General features: G+C 43.6%; 2 long non-coding RNA genes across 3 annotated transcripts in view; one reads left to right on the top strand and one right to left on the bottom strand.

Annotated features, from left to right (window-relative positions):
- LOC146975275 (uncharacterized) overlaps positions 1-3,036 on the bottom strand; it is a 68,750-nt gene extending 65,714 nt beyond the window's left edge. The window contains exon 1 of the long non-coding RNA XR_015037424.1: positions 2,924-3,036. This is a non-coding gene — a long non-coding RNA (uncharacterized LOC146975275). The remainder of the gene's footprint in view (positions 1-2,923) is intronic.
- Positions 1,658-5,319, top strand: LOC146975274 (uncharacterized). 2 transcript variants are annotated; one of them, XR_015037423.1, is made up of 3 exons: positions 1,658-1,762; positions 2,493-2,608; positions 4,565-4,605. It is a non-coding gene; the product is annotated as an uncharacterized LOC146975274 (long non-coding RNA). The 2 variants fall into 2 exon arrangements; XR_015037422.1 differs by lacking the exon at positions 4,565-4,605 and adding an exon at positions 5,201-5,319 and having other exon boundaries at positions 1,661-1,762.
- The last annotated feature ends 9,982 nt before the right edge of the window (positions 5,320-15,301 follow it).

Genomic DNA, 15,301 nt, shown 5'->3' with positions numbered 1-15,301 from the left:
AATATAAAAGATCGTTTCTGTTATCTTAGGCTAATTAGCTGCTAACCATTAACTTTGGAGAGCTAGCGCTTTTAGCGGAAGCTGGCCGTAGCCAAGGGGGATCGGAGGGTTCGTTCGAACCCCCCCACACACACACCCCCACCGCCACCACCCCACCGCTGCCGCAAATGCGGTGCTTGTCGTGTATTAGGCTCTCTAATAACTCTCTGATTGGTGTGGGATGCGTGTCCCCGTGTTGACTGGACTGCTGCTGAAGCAAACAGCCCAAAGCCTGTGAGTTCTAGCCAATCACAGCGCAGTAGGGCGCCGCGCGAGTTGACGCTCTGCAACCTGCGGTGCGGTGCGTCGCGTCAGCAGCACTGACATGCTGCTCTGAAGTCCTGCACCTGGCATCAACCTGAACGGGCCTGAAAGTTAAAAGCCGAACCCGGTCTGACCCGCGGGTGTTGAAACCCGGACCCTGAATTAAGTTGGTCCGGACCCGGCCAAAAGAAAAGAGAGAGAGAGAGAGAAGCCGAGTAGGAGCGCGACCTGACCGAATTAATTTCTACATATTTTCGGACTGAACTGACGCGTCCGGTCCGTGAGAACTCAAATCTAAGTCCAAAAGGCCCATGCACACTTGGTAGCCCAAAAGAACAGCCAGGCAGCCCAGTCCAGAGAGCAGAGGAGAGGGAGACAGCAACAGGTGTGTGCGTGCGTGTGTGTGTGCGTGCGTGCGTTACTGTGTGTGCATGTGCATGTGTGCGTGTGTTATACCTGCAACCTCCAAATGGGAATGGGAGCCTCCTTTCATTTATTAATATCTGACAGTAGCTACAGCCATCATACAGATGAGAACAGGGCAGAAGCAGAGGAAACGGGGCCTTGAAAGGCTGGTCCAGGTCAAAAGATTGAAAGAAAAAAAAGTTTTGTTTTTTCTCACCAGCTACAGCTCCCCACTAGACCAGTGTCATACAGTCCAGCCATTCTTGCCATTACAAAGATAGAAACCTCAGTCAGTAGCCTACCAAATGTGTTTTTTTTTTTTTTTATCTGAAGTGAATGTTGTCTTCCCATTATATTCTTCTCAGAGTACACCAGAATGCTTCATTTACCTCTTAAAATCATAAAAACTTTCTGGGGGAGATCCCCCCAGACCCCCCCTACAGGGGTTTACTTTATCATCATTTCCAGTTTGCAGGTACCTATGTGTGTGTGTGTGTGTGTGAGTATGAGAGAGAGAGAGAGAGAAAGAGAGAGAGAGAGAGAGAGAGAGAGAGAGATACATTTAACTACATTAAACATTATTATGATTATTGTTATGAAAAAGCTAAGCCTTTTTTATATATATATATAGAAAAAATGAATTACATGGTGAAAATTTTGTTGTAAATGAGAGCAACAGTAAAGGATAGTGGAGGAAGAGAAACACGTGATGTCAAAGTGAAGTTATAATGGGGAAAAAAAGAAGTGTGTGCCTTTATTATTATTATTTATTTACTTTTTTTTTTTTGGGGGGGGGGGGGGGGGGGGGGGAGGTCCACTTTTGGGAAAAAAGAACCCCCCCCTCCACAAGGCTGGCTACGGGCCTGGGAAGTAGCCTCGCATCACCGGGCTCTTTTTTTTTTTTTTTTTTCATCACCTGGCTCTTTAAGCGGAAGTATCATCCGTCCGATGACGCAATCCGGTGGAACCCATGGGTGGAACACATGGCCAATTAACCTGGCGAATATTCATGAGACGGCGGAGCTCTGAAGTGAGGAGTTTCAACTCTGATAAGGTATTTGATAAATGTGTTGTTGCCGCTTTCAACGGAAATGCTCGTCTCGTACTTATTTTATGGAAGCTACGATACGAAGTACGGTAGAAACTGTTTTGCTAAAGGCGAACATCCGGGTGACTTACAGCTAAGTGCTAACAGTGTTGAACGCAGGCTTTATGGGGGTATACGAGCACACGCAACGTCATGTTATAGTAGTCAAAAATGTCACATAATCATTGTAAAACAAACGTAATTGTTCGGTTACGTTATATGCCTCGCGGTAGGCACGGGCCCGGTCAGTAAAGCTAACGTTACCTGTGGTCCCAGGCCCAGGCTAAGCTAACTATGCTCTGGGTCTCAGGCCTATCGCTCTGGGCCAGATGAGCTCACTGTGGCCCGGGGCTCAGGCCTGGTCAGGGAGAGAGTTGCGGTAGGCATGGCTAGATCAGTTAAGCTTTGTGGGGTCTGGGCCACCCCCTCAAATGCAGTCGTGTTGAGAAATAGTTAAGCTAACCGATGTTATTAGTCAGGGATTAATGATCTGTGTGAGTCACAATAATTGAAGCATGAATCCAAAACAGCTATATTCGTAGCACATGCCATATTCTCATAATTGAGAAAATAAATAATAACTTGCTAAGCTACAGTTCAGCTGATTATGATATTTTTTAAATTACAGAATGAATGAATGAGCAGTCTGTTTTCTCATGCTGCACAGCTGTTTAATGTTATAAAAATATTTTCACAGAGCAATGACATCCAAAAGGAAGGCCTGGATAAAGCCTGTTGAAGATGTAATCTCATATATTCTGTCAGCTGGAGACAAGCCATGGTTTGCAGTGAGATTTATCAATAATATCAAAGGTATGATCTCTAGTGCTTTCAGTAGCTGCAAATTACAGCAGCACATTTTTAGATACTATTCATTATTAAAGGTGTACAGAAAAGAAAACTGAATTTGAGCCCACTCTGGATCATAAAATTAATGTGATAACTCATCTTTCAGACGATGTAGGCCAAACTTTGTGCAAAATTCTATTTTTGAGTAAATCCGGGATGAAAGTGTGTATTTTTTTTTTCGCATTGGCTAATGCAGGCGCACAGATTATACGTCAGCCTGTACACGATTCACCAGCCACTGATATTGGATCCGTAATCCGTCATTCAAACGTCTGAGACACGCACACACACACGGAGCTCGGGCTCGCCCCAAGCTTTGAATATCCCGCCCGCTCGATAACGACCAATCAAATTCGTTTTCCTTACTCGGGTAAACTCGTGTTGCAGCTCGTGACAACTCGGCGCGACAAACAGGACAAACGGCCATTTCTGTACACCTTTAACATTCTTCATTCAGAAGGTATCTTATAGAAATAAGTGGCTTCATTCATCTGTCTTGTTTAAATCCAATGGGTCTCATTCATGAAACGTGAGTAAATCTGTGTGTAGATTTGCACATAAAAGCTCACTCTACTAAAACTCTACTCCGGATTCATGAACGGTGCGGGAAACTCAGTTTTGATCGTAAACACGTGTGTAACTTCATGAATGCCAACCCATCGTAACCTAACAACACGCCCCCGGTGATCAGCAATTAGCATAGATCTCCATACATGAATAGCCATATAAGGAGATCCTGACCACCATATTAGGAGTTAGGTGCATCCTGCTCACCTGCAGCCATGACGCAAACGAGGAAAGAGGGAGAGAGAGAAAAAAGAGAGATCACGGATCGAAGTCATTTTGGGTGAAGTGGAGTCCAGAAAAAATATTAAATTCTCTTCTGTTAGTAGTGGTGTGACTGGGACAGTTCAAAGGCGTGGAGTGAAGTAACAGATTTAGTGAATTAAGTAGGCCTATCCTTGGTTGATTAAAGAACCGTTTAAGAAGTAAAGCCAGAATAGTTCGATATGAAACATAAAAATAAAAAAACACAACTCCAGAGCTACGGCAGCGACGGGAGGAGGAGGCTCTTCACAGCCTCAGCTGTAGAGGAGCATGAAGTTATATAGGCAGGTTATATTGTTACAGAAGCACCAGCCGTCTGTCACAGCTCCATCCAAACCGGTGCTGACTGCGCTGCTGCGCAGGGTGAAGTGTGCGCCCACCGAGCCTGTACTGTAGCAACACAAAAAAGTGTTTTCCGGTTTTATATCAGATTATCATCATCATTAGATGGAGCCTTGACGTGTTTGTGCGTGTCCGATCCCTAAAACGTCTCTCTCTCCAAATATTTCTAATTGTTTGTCATGTTCAAATTACGTGTTTCAAAGCCGTCTGCGTATTTTGAACATGAGAGAGAGTAATACAGATTAAAATTGTAATTTTTAACAGTGATAAGCAGTATTTATTTGCATTCCTACATTTACACAAGCGCTACACACAGTCCGGAGCAGGTGTAGATTTTGTGAGTAGCTACGAAAAAATCAGCACTACTAAAAGATTGATGAATGCGGAAATCCACGTAAATTTGCGCTGCTCAGGGTTTACACACAAATCCGTGCTGCTCACGTTTCATGAATGAGACCCAATGTGTTTAGGTATATAGTAGGTGTGTATAAATGAGCCTGATTTCCATAAGAGAAGTTTCAGGTACACACTGGTATAATCAAATATACAAATGTAAAGTTATTTATTTTATTTCTGCTGTATGTAAAGTGTCCAGCACATTCAAGTACTATTAAGGTAAGTGCTGGGCCAATAGAAGACTGTAAAGAAAATGTGAAACTGTTTTGCATATTCAACAGTAACATTTTAAAATTAATGCATAGAAGTAGTTACACAAGCTGACTGTCTTCTTCTTTTATGTCTAAACACCAGGTGACACCCAAGCAGGCTCCAGCAGCAGAAGAAGAGATGGCTGTGGCCTCCTGTTGATCTGTCCTCCAAGGTTTATGGTGAAGATGATGCTGCTGCTGCTGAATATGATGCTCCAAAGGTAATGGAAAGAATGAATGTGATTGAGTTCTTTATAAAGTGCACTGATAACTTGACACACTAGTTTCTATTTGATCTCCATTTAGCTAACTGGTTTCACAACACACAAGGTTCAGGTCATGTCTTAATGGGGCCCTGATAGATACTCTTCCTTCAAAAGGGTTTTCCAACTTTTCTCTTCCACACACACACACACCAAGTTTAAGTTCATGTCCTTACTGGGGCCCTCCGTATGGACCCTTCTATAAGTGATTGTTAACCTACAGGACAACACTTCTCTGCATCCAAACTAAAGTATTTACAACAACAATAATGCACTTTCTGAGCTGCTGCATGATGAAGAAAATATTTTGAAGTGAGATCACTTTTTAGGCCTCTGTTGTGGTGTTAAGATAGGGAGACTTCTAACACTGACCCTTGTGGGGCCCTGGATCATAATACCTTTGTGACCTGTAAGTATTTCCAGACTCATGATTCCCGCAGTGCTGACTGTCTTCTTCTTTTATGTCTAAACACCAGGTGACACCCAAGCAGGCTCCAGCAGCAGAAGAAGAGATGGCTGTGCCTCCTGTTGATCTGTCCTCCAAGGTTTATGGTGAAGATGATGCTGCTGCTGCTGAATGTGATGCTCCAAAGGTAATGGAAAGAATGAATGTGATTGAGTTCTTTATAAAGTGCACTGATAACTTGACACACTAGTTTTCTATTTGATCTCCATTTAGCTAACTGGTTTCACACACACAAGGTTCAGGTCATGTCTTAATGGGGCCCTGATAGATACTCTTCCTTCAAAAGGGTTTTCCAACTTTTTCTCTTCACACACACACACACACCAAGTTTCAAGTTCATGTCCTTACTGGGGCCCTCCGTATGGACCCTTCTATAAGTGATTGTTAACCTACAGGACAACACTTCTCTGCATCCAAACTAAAGTATTTACAATAACAATAATGCACTTTCTGAGCTGCTGCATGATGAAGAAAATATTTTGAAGTGAGATCACTTTTTAGGCCTCTGTTAGGATGTTAAGATAGGGAGACTTCTAACACTGACTCTCATGGGGCTACTGTAGTAGTTCTGTAATTTTAAAAACACACCGGCAGCGGCCCCCGCTGATCTGTAGCGTCACTTGTTACTGTAAATGATGCTGTGTGGAAAACCAGCTGTGGTTTGTGATTGAGGGTGAGTTTGGAGCTGACAAGAGGATCGCCCTGACGACCGTTTCCTTATATTTTTCTCATCGAGAAACTATACAAATAGCATTTAGATGATGTAAAAAAAAAAGTGATAAAAATCCACTTTGTCACCTCCATTTTTGCAAGCTCACGTCAACTTCTGCAAACCGCTGCAAACAACCTCTGGGGCTGGCAGTGTTTACATCAGCACGTGTGCAGCTATGACGTAAACGAGAAAAACAATCACGGTTGCAGTGTCCACACGCACCTGGTGAAACCAACCCCGGCCCAAAACCCCACCCTGGACTCTGGTTTCAAAAAAACACGGTTTCAGGTTTCCAAAAGCGTGGTTGCGTGTGGACAGGACATACAACCGGGAACATATGTTCACGGTTTCAAAAATACCTGAGGCCTGTACTGCGAAGCCAGTTTAGTGGGTTAGCGAGGTATGTTGAGTGTAAAGCCAGCCTCTCCTGTACTGCGAAGGTGGCTGTCTTTTAACGAGGCTAGATCACCATGGTAACTTATGCTTCGCTCATAACCTGGTCCCTCTCTGTGTGTCTCCGCCGAGAGTTGTTCTCCTCACCCGTTGAGCTGAGCGTCAGGAGCTCATTAAATATTAGACTATAGTCTATATTTTACTTTTATATACACTCAGTCCACCACTGATAGAAGTTGTTCGCTCGCAGCAGGACAGATGGATAATCGGTAAAGTTAATAATTTCACTAAATGTGGCCGTGAATAAATGAATTCCGACGTGTCGCCTGTTATATTTCAGTGTTGCCCAAACGCAAATCTTGAATAAGTCTCCGCTGTTTTCACATTTAAAAAGTTCTTAGTTTATGAGATTTGCTTGTAGCTTCAGCACCTAAAAAACCTCCTATCCAGCCTCGCTTCCAATAAAACACACACTTGCGTTATAATTGCGATCAGTGAAATATATAACAATATAAAACACAATTTAAAATGACAGTTGATGTTGCTCTAGTTTATATGGATAAAGCTTCATATTTAAAAGTAGCGCAAGAGCTGTCAGAAAAATTAAAAGCAGCCTCCTCTCGTCATATTTGCAGCAACACTGTTGCTTCAGGCTGCAATCGTGCTTTTTTTTATATGGCTCCCCTCTCTCCATTAAAACAATTGCACTCCTCGGGCTGAAATCAGCCCGTTGTGGATCAATTTCGTGCGGAAGTTGAATCATATGACGCCAAACGCCCCCTTTGATGTGAACGCGCACAGATCATAAAGCTGAGAGCCGGACTTAACAAACCAAGTTGATAACCAGCTTTGCAGTGCCGTGTAGAGTTGCACGATACCCACGGTAGCCACGGTACCCCGCGGTGCCAAAAACGTAACGGTTCCTACTATACTAGAAATTCTACACGACGGTACTACCGTGGATTACTACTACCGGTGCCAGTTTCCGCTACATAGCGGCCGCCTCTCCTCTCCTCCCGGCTTCTCACTGCATGCTACTCCCTTGTAAACAAAACCCACATGCACCCACTGCAACCCAACTACACAGCTGCTGAATGATTGGCTGTTTGCCTGTTACTGGTGATGTCCGGGATATGATAGGCTGTTTCCGCACGCTGGGTCCGCCCGTCTGTTCTCTGATTGGCTGTTCGTGGTTCATGCCGGCAAGAACGGACTCCATGAAGACAGCTGAGACTGCTCCGGCCGCTTCGATAGAAACTCGCTTCAAAACAAACAACGAGCTAAAGTTCTGTCTCGCCAGACGCGCACATGGCTTACAGTCACAAACATGAGACAACACACTGACCACGGCAGAAGCACCGGGCGCGAGCAGCGAATCTGCCGCGGCGTCGTCGTCAGGGGCACTTAATGAATTTAGCTCTGTTTATTTTCTCATTGGCTAATATCAGGCTATATACTCCGTGTGCAGGCTGAGGAATAAAGAGTTAAAGGATGTCCAAGTATAAAGCACCTAGAAAATGCATAAAAATATAGTTTTCACAGGGAATCAGTTCCTGTTCATTGTATTCTGTCCTCTATGATTTATTATGTTGGAGAAGAAGCATTATTGTCAAATAGATTTTTTTTAAAGACAGTGGATTTGTTTTTATCCTAAGTTGATTATTTATATTTGTTAAACATAAATTAATGTGCAAGAGACTGAATGGTTATTTATTTTCAACCATATAAATTCTAACTTCATTTATTTGTTTTTTATTGCTTATTTAAAAATATTTGTTTCAGTCTAATCCCTACTTCACCAGTATTATGTTTATCATGCACCAAACAACATTATAAGTAGCCTAATTAATAAGTATTTATAACTTGTACAAATACATTGCAGTTCATAAAAATAATAATAATAAAAAAAGGTTGCAGTATCGTGATATTACCCGGAACCGTGATACTTTGTCTGGTATAGTACCGTGGTTACTCATTTTGGTACCGTGACAACTCTAGTGCCGTGTTAACCCGGCCGGGACTTGAGGTTTTGTTGAGCTGGAAGATGAACACAAAGCCTGGCCATGTTGAACCTCCTTCGCAGTACAGGCCTCTGGGCTCATGTGGACAAGGCCTGAGTTCTTTATAAAGTGCACTGATAACTTGACACACTAGTTTCTATTTGATCTCCATTTAGCTAACTGGTTTCACATACACAAGGTTCAGGTCATGTCTTAATGGGGCCCTGATAGATACTCTTCCTTCAAAAGGGTTTTCCAACTTTTCTCTTCCACACACACACACCAAGTTTCAAGTTCATGTCCTTACTGGGGCCCTCCGTATGGACCCCTCTATAAGTGATTGTTAACCTACAGGACAACACTTCTCTGCATCCAAACTAAAGTATTTACAACAACAATAATGCACTTTCTGAGCTGCTGCATGATGAAGAAAATATTTTGAAGTGAGATCACTTTTTAGGCCTCTGTTGTGGTGTTAAGATAGGGAGACTTCTAACACTGACCCTTGTGGGGCCCTGGATCATAATACATTTGTGACCTGTAAGTATTTCCAGACTCATGATTCCCGCAGTGCTGACTGTCTTCTTCTTTTATGTCTAAACACCAGGTGACACCCAAGCAGGCTCCAGCAGCAGAAGAAGAGATGGCTGTGCCTCCTGTTGATCTGTCCTCCAAGGTTTATGGTGAAGATGATGATGCTGCTGCTGAATGTGATGCTCCAAAGGTAATGGAAAGAATGAATGTGATTGAGTTCTTTATAAAGTGCACTGATAACTTGACACACTAGTTTCTATTTGATCTCCATTTAGCTAACTGGTTTCACACACACAAGGTTCAGGTCATGTCTTAATGGGGCCCTGATAGATACTCTTCCTTCAAAAGGGTTTTCCAACTTTTCTCTTCCACACACACACACCAAGTTTCAGTTCATGTTCTTACTGGGGCCCTCCGTATGGACCCCTCTATAAGTGATTGTTAACCTACAGGACAACACTTCTCTGCATCCAAACTAAAGTATTTACAACAACAATAATGCACTTTCTGAGCGGCTGCATGATGAAAGAAAATATTTTGAAGTGAGATCACTTTTTAGGCCTCTGTTGTGGGTTAAGATAGGGAGACTTCTAACACTGACCCTTGTGGGGCCCTGGATCATAATACATTTGTGACCTGTAAGTATTTCCAGACTCATGATTCCTGTCAGTGCTGACTGTCTTCTTCTTTTATGTCTAAACACCAGGTGACACCCAAGCAGCTCCAGCAGCAGAAGAAGAGATGGCTGTGCCTCCTGTTGATCTGTCCTCCAAGGTTTATGGTGAAGATGATGCTGCTGCTGCTGAATATGATGCTCCAAAGGTAATGGAAAGAATGAATGTGATTGAGTTCTTTATAAAGTGCACTGATAACTTGACACACTAGTTTCTATTTGATCTCCATTTAGCTAACTGGTTTCACACACACAAGGTTCAGGTCATGTCTTAATGGGGCCCTGATAGATACTCTTCCTTCAAAAGGGTTTTCCAACTTTTCTCTTCCACACACACACACCAAGTTTCAGTTCATGTCCTTACTGGGGCCCTCCGTATGGACCCTTCTATAAGTGATTGTTAACCTACAGGACAACACTTCTCTGCATCCAAACTAAATTATTTACAATAACAATAATGCACTTTCTGAGCTGCTGCATGATGAAGAAAATATTTTGAAGTGAGATCACTTTTTAGGCCTCTGTTAGGATGTTAAGATAGGGAGACTTCTAACACTGACCCTCATGGGGCCCATTGTGTGGATCCTGTGTTTTCTTTTCTCAATGGGTGACACCTTTCACTTCCAAAGTAACAAGTAACCTTTGGATTACCAGTAAAGTAACTTATTTTACACACTTTCTTAACTGCTGCATGATGAAGAAAACTTTTTAGAAAAATAACTGTTCAGCCTCTTTTCTGATGTTGGAGGTTTATGAGACTCCTCATAAAAATAGTTGTACTTGGCCAAAAGTTTTGTGCTTATCAGTAGTGCTGCACAATAAATCGCAAATTTATCGTCATTGCAATATCAACATATGCAATATCCATATCGCAAACGACTGCTTAAACCGTAATATATTGTAATATCTGTGTGATGCATTCACCCATAGGCGTCATTTACGCTGGGGACGCTGGGGACATGTCCCCACCACTTTTTGTCAAGAACAATTTTGTCTCCACCACAAAATTAACTTAAAGGTTCATGAGGCAAGAAATGCACATGCGTTTTAAGTTTTTTTACTGCTAATGGGCGATGAAGCGTTAAAAACCAAAAAGAATGAGCCCACTCGCGTATCTCTCCGTTGCCTTGAACAGGCTGTGTGCTGCATAATGCGCTGCAATTCTGGGTCCGAATTTCCCGCGCTGTCCGCGGATGTGATGTCAAATGACGCTGCATGCGCGTCCTCGACAGCTTCGGCTTTCCACCGCTTGCGACTAGCGGTCGGCGGATCTTCCAGCCTGAACAGTCATGTGAGCAGCGAGTAGAGAAATAACGTCACTTTTTAAAATTTTAATATTTTTTCATGCGAGAAAGTGACAGTTTAGATTCCCAATCTGTTGTCAGTTTATCCAAATAACGTCTGATTAAGTAGATTTGCTCCGACATTTTTCGGAGGAGTGCAGAGCCACACACGCAGCAGCAGCAGCGGCTCGTCACAGAGGCTGCAGCCGGGGAGCTGAGCTCATCGGCCGGGCAACCTCTGTCCTCTGTCCTCCTCCTCCCAGGGAAGAAAACGAGCCGAGTAACTTCCCCACAGGTTTTTAGACGTTTTCTGCCGGCTGGTTGAATTGTTTTTAGGAGATAAATGCATTGGTGCATTAGTTCATTTGAATGAAAAGTGAAGCTTCAGGTGTGTGTGAGCAGCGCAGCCTTGGGGCTCGATCTGCATCTGTACCTACAAAAATCACCATATTTAGGCTACTTCAATAAATAAATAAATAGTTTTACAATGAGCCGATTGATTCATCCGTGGTCAGTTTATCCAAACAACGCCTGTAAGGAAATTCTCCGACGTGTTGGGAGGAGTGCAGAGTCATGAGCAGCTGAGCGGCACCAGCAGCTCACAGAGGCGGCGGCGGCCGGTGCTGACCTGATGCCTGGGCGGTCAACCTCCCGTGTCGCGGTAAATTGAGCACTGTACAATGAGCGCGGCACGGCGCATTTACTGTTTATTAACAGCCAAGCGCGACGTGTGTGTGTGTGTGTGCGTGCGTGCGTGCGTGCGTGTGTCGTGAGACAGCAGGGAGAGGGGCTGACTGGCAGAGATGAGAGTGAAAGCTGTTCTTTTTTTCTGTGAGAGACTGCTGCGGCTGACCCAAACGAAACTGTGGCGGCTGATTAATGGAAAACACTGGTATAGTAACGTTATGCCGTTTCCAATTCAGCCACAGTGTCACTGTCACAGCATCAGCTGCTGCTGTGGAGAGTTGATGCGCGCTCCCGCACCACTTGGCTGATGGCTGCAGTAACCCTGACGGCCGCTACGGCCGTTGTATCGCTAGTGAGTTTTATTTCCTTGATCTTGCCTCAAGCTCCTTTAACATTATCCTAATGAAGAATGACGGAAAAACGTTGATAAACTATGACAGAATAGGCAGCTGAAACAGTGTGCACCGCGCAGAGCTTCTGCCTGAGCCAATAACTCGCAACAATGTAGCTTCGATGTTACAGTAGTTACAGTAGCGTCTTTTGCGCGCAGCTCAAACCCATTCAATGTAGCCGCACGTCATGCTCACAACTCAAAAGCCGTAGCTGCGCGCATTTGATGAGACGCAATTGTTTTTTTTCGTGCACGTCTGCGTCTAAAATAAAAATATTTAAATTATTAGACGAAAAAAGGTGAATTTAATTTCAATCTCGGCCTGTTTGAATGTGCGGCCCCCAAGGTGTCTGTTAAGAAAAATTCTGGCCCTTTGACAAATGTATTTGAGTACCCCTGCCTTAGATAGATTCACATTATATACTAAATTATCAGAAAGAAAAGGATCAAATGCAGTCAGTTTCTGGAATGCTAGGACTATCTTGTTTATTTATTCAAACTATTTTCTTTTTTCAGATGCAAGTATGGCAGAAGATCAGGTTCAGAAGATGAGACAATCATCACATCATCACAAGAAAGCCCCTTTGCCAAAAACCAGAGGAGGAAGTTTGCTAAAAAGAGAGGTAAGCTTCTTAAATTAATTTATGAAGAAACAAGAGGAACTTGATTCATACAGTGTACAGACAAAACACAAACCAATTATGACTAGGGTCATCTATGGAGTATGTTGTGTGTGTGTGTGTGTGTGTAAAATTCTTAAAGGACCTCTTCATTTATACATTTTAAATAAAATGCACATTTCTATGACAGCCCTCTTGGCAATAATGGTGCAAAAGTAGGTGCAGAGGTTATTGTGTTATTAGCAGGGGGGTTAAGGGTGGAGGGAAATAACCAGTATAGACCGTTTCAGAGAGTATAAACAAATACAGGTGTTACCAAGGATACTAATTAAGGCTCCATTCAATTTAGTGTACCAGAGCGTTTTCTAATGAGCCACACCTGTCTTTGTTTATACTCTCTGAAAGGGTCTATAGCAGCGGTACTCAATAGGCGGCCCGCGGGCCGCATCCGGCCCGCCGAACCTTCCAATCAGGCCCGCGACTGAGTTCTACTAGTTTACATATTACTGTATACTGTATTTCTCGGGCTCCGTGCGCCTGTAAGTCAAAGCGCTGGGACATGGAAACACGCGCGGAGCGTTTGTGTGTGCCTGTGAGGCGCTGCACTGGGATACAGAAACGCCGACGAACCCAAATCACCATGCGTGAGTGTTTGGGGAGCGGGCTGGACTGCAGGGTTTTCCCTGCCTGTCTGCAGAGACCGTGGGTGATTTTCACCGCCGTCTTGGTTCAACTGTGTGTGCATCATGCATGGGGGGCCGTTCAGATGAAGCCCCCCCCCCGTGTTGTGTCCCGGTGCCCTCGGCCTGTGTCTCCTACTGTTTCCCACTGAGCTCTGCCTCGTTTGAAAGGTGAAGGAAGCCCATGTGTGGAAAGACGTCGCCTTCGAGATGTAGAATGTGTTTTATAGAAGAGAAACACACATCTCAGGACCAATGACTTGTATCCTCAGAACAGAGTCAGACATGTCCTGTGATGGTCAGCCTCCTTTCATATTTAAGCTGAAAATCACAGGGCATGTCTGAGGATACAAGTCAGCAGTGTAAAGCTCCAGCATGATATGTAAATGATGATATGACAATGTCAAGATTTTTCATTTTATATCATACAAAACACCATGAAGTGTATAAATAAAAATTATGTGCTTACAAGTAAAAATAAAAAATATTTAAATTATTAGACGAAAAAGGTGAATTTAATTTCAATCTAGGCCTATTTGAATGTGTGGCCCCCAAGGTGTCTGTTAAGAAAAATTCTGGCCCTTCGAAAAATGTATTTGAGTACCCCTGGTCTATAGTCTGAGTGACAAGTAACTACTGTATACAGTAGACAACAACTTACGACTTTGTAGCGTTCCAGGCAACCCACTCGTGTTTTTCCGACCTGTTTTACCTGTGAAAGTCACTATAACGGCCACTCGTAACTTCTGACCCATGAAGTCGTACCAGATCGAACTGGTACCACTTCACAGGTCGGAAAAACACGTGTTACGGGCTGCCCTGAACGCACCATAACAGTCATCGTCCCTACGTCACCACATTCACGGCGTTCCTTGGCTGCACACACAGCCCTGCATGCCGTTCTCTCTCCTCATTGGATAAAAACTGTAGGATACGATAAATGTTTTCTCCTGGGCTCAGAGCAGAGCAGAGTGACTGACAGACCCGTGTTTCAGACCAAACACTCTATGTAAGTGATTGCTGTCTGAAGATACAACTATTTAAGACTTTATATTAACACAAATATATCACTTACTTCTGCTTTAACTGTGTGTCCTTTCCCTCGTGGCGCAGTTTAACACTTGCGCTGTCTGTCCCTCTCAAACATGGCCGCCTGTCGTCTCACGTAACGATGCCACGAAGCAATCACGATGTGTAAAAATGTAAACCACTACATACCCGTGAAATAATCCCAACAGACTGAGAGAGCTTCGCTGTCATTCCTCCCCAAGCAATAACACTATACAATACCTCACCTCTGTTTGACAGACAGCATTCCGAACTCTCGGCAGTGGGTTCTTTATAGGTTCTTATAGTTCTGATTAGGGATGTTCCTGGCGACTAATTTCCCTGTCGATTAAACGCAAAATTTAATTTATTACTAGTCGACTAGTCTAACACTTAAGAAAACAGTCAGAAAGCAGTTAAAATTGAGTAGAATTTATTAATTTATAATGTTAAACACTGTCGGAAAGAAATACTGTGCGTATTAAGAGCCATTTGAAGCCATTAATCACAGTCAACAATCGCCAAATCGGACTTTAAATGCAGCTGAAATGTGCACTATGCACGCTAAATATGCAATACAAACCAAACACATTAATGTACAAAATATGTAGATGTGTGGGCATGCATGCATGCGTGTGTGTATGCTCACTAAATGAGAGGGCTGCGAGCAGAGATGGGGACTCGAGTCACTGTGACTTGGACTCGAGTCGACTCGAATCGCTATTTTGATGCGACTTGACTCGGACTTGGAGGTTAAAGACTCGGGACTTGACTTGACTTGAGACACGATGACTTGAATGACTTGAATGACCAGCCGCCACCGCTGAATTTCTCACCGGCACGGCACCAGCTCAGTCGGTGTTTTTTTTTTTTTCCCCCGGACTTTTTATGCATTTATTTTGAAAGGACCGCTGGAGAGAGAGAGGGAGGGGGAGAGAGATTGAGAGGGGGGGGGTTTGACACGGAGCAAAGGGGCCGTCAGGGTCGCTGCAGCGGGGGTGCTACATCATGGATCCATTAGACTATAATATAATACATCCATGGCGTGCTATCACGTTCGCAGCTCAGTGTTTTTAATCAGAGATTTAATC

The sequence above is a fragment of the Trachurus japonicus genome, chromosome 13 (genome assembly GCF_045865225.1).
Source record: "Trachurus japonicus isolate A0001 chromosome 13, Traja_1.0".
In the NCBI taxonomy this organism is placed as follows: Eukaryota; Metazoa; Chordata; class Actinopteri; order Carangiformes; family Carangidae; genus Trachurus; species Trachurus japonicus.
The sequence above is the reverse complement of the archived record's forward strand: the minus strand, read 5'-3'. Positions and strand labels throughout refer to the sequence as shown.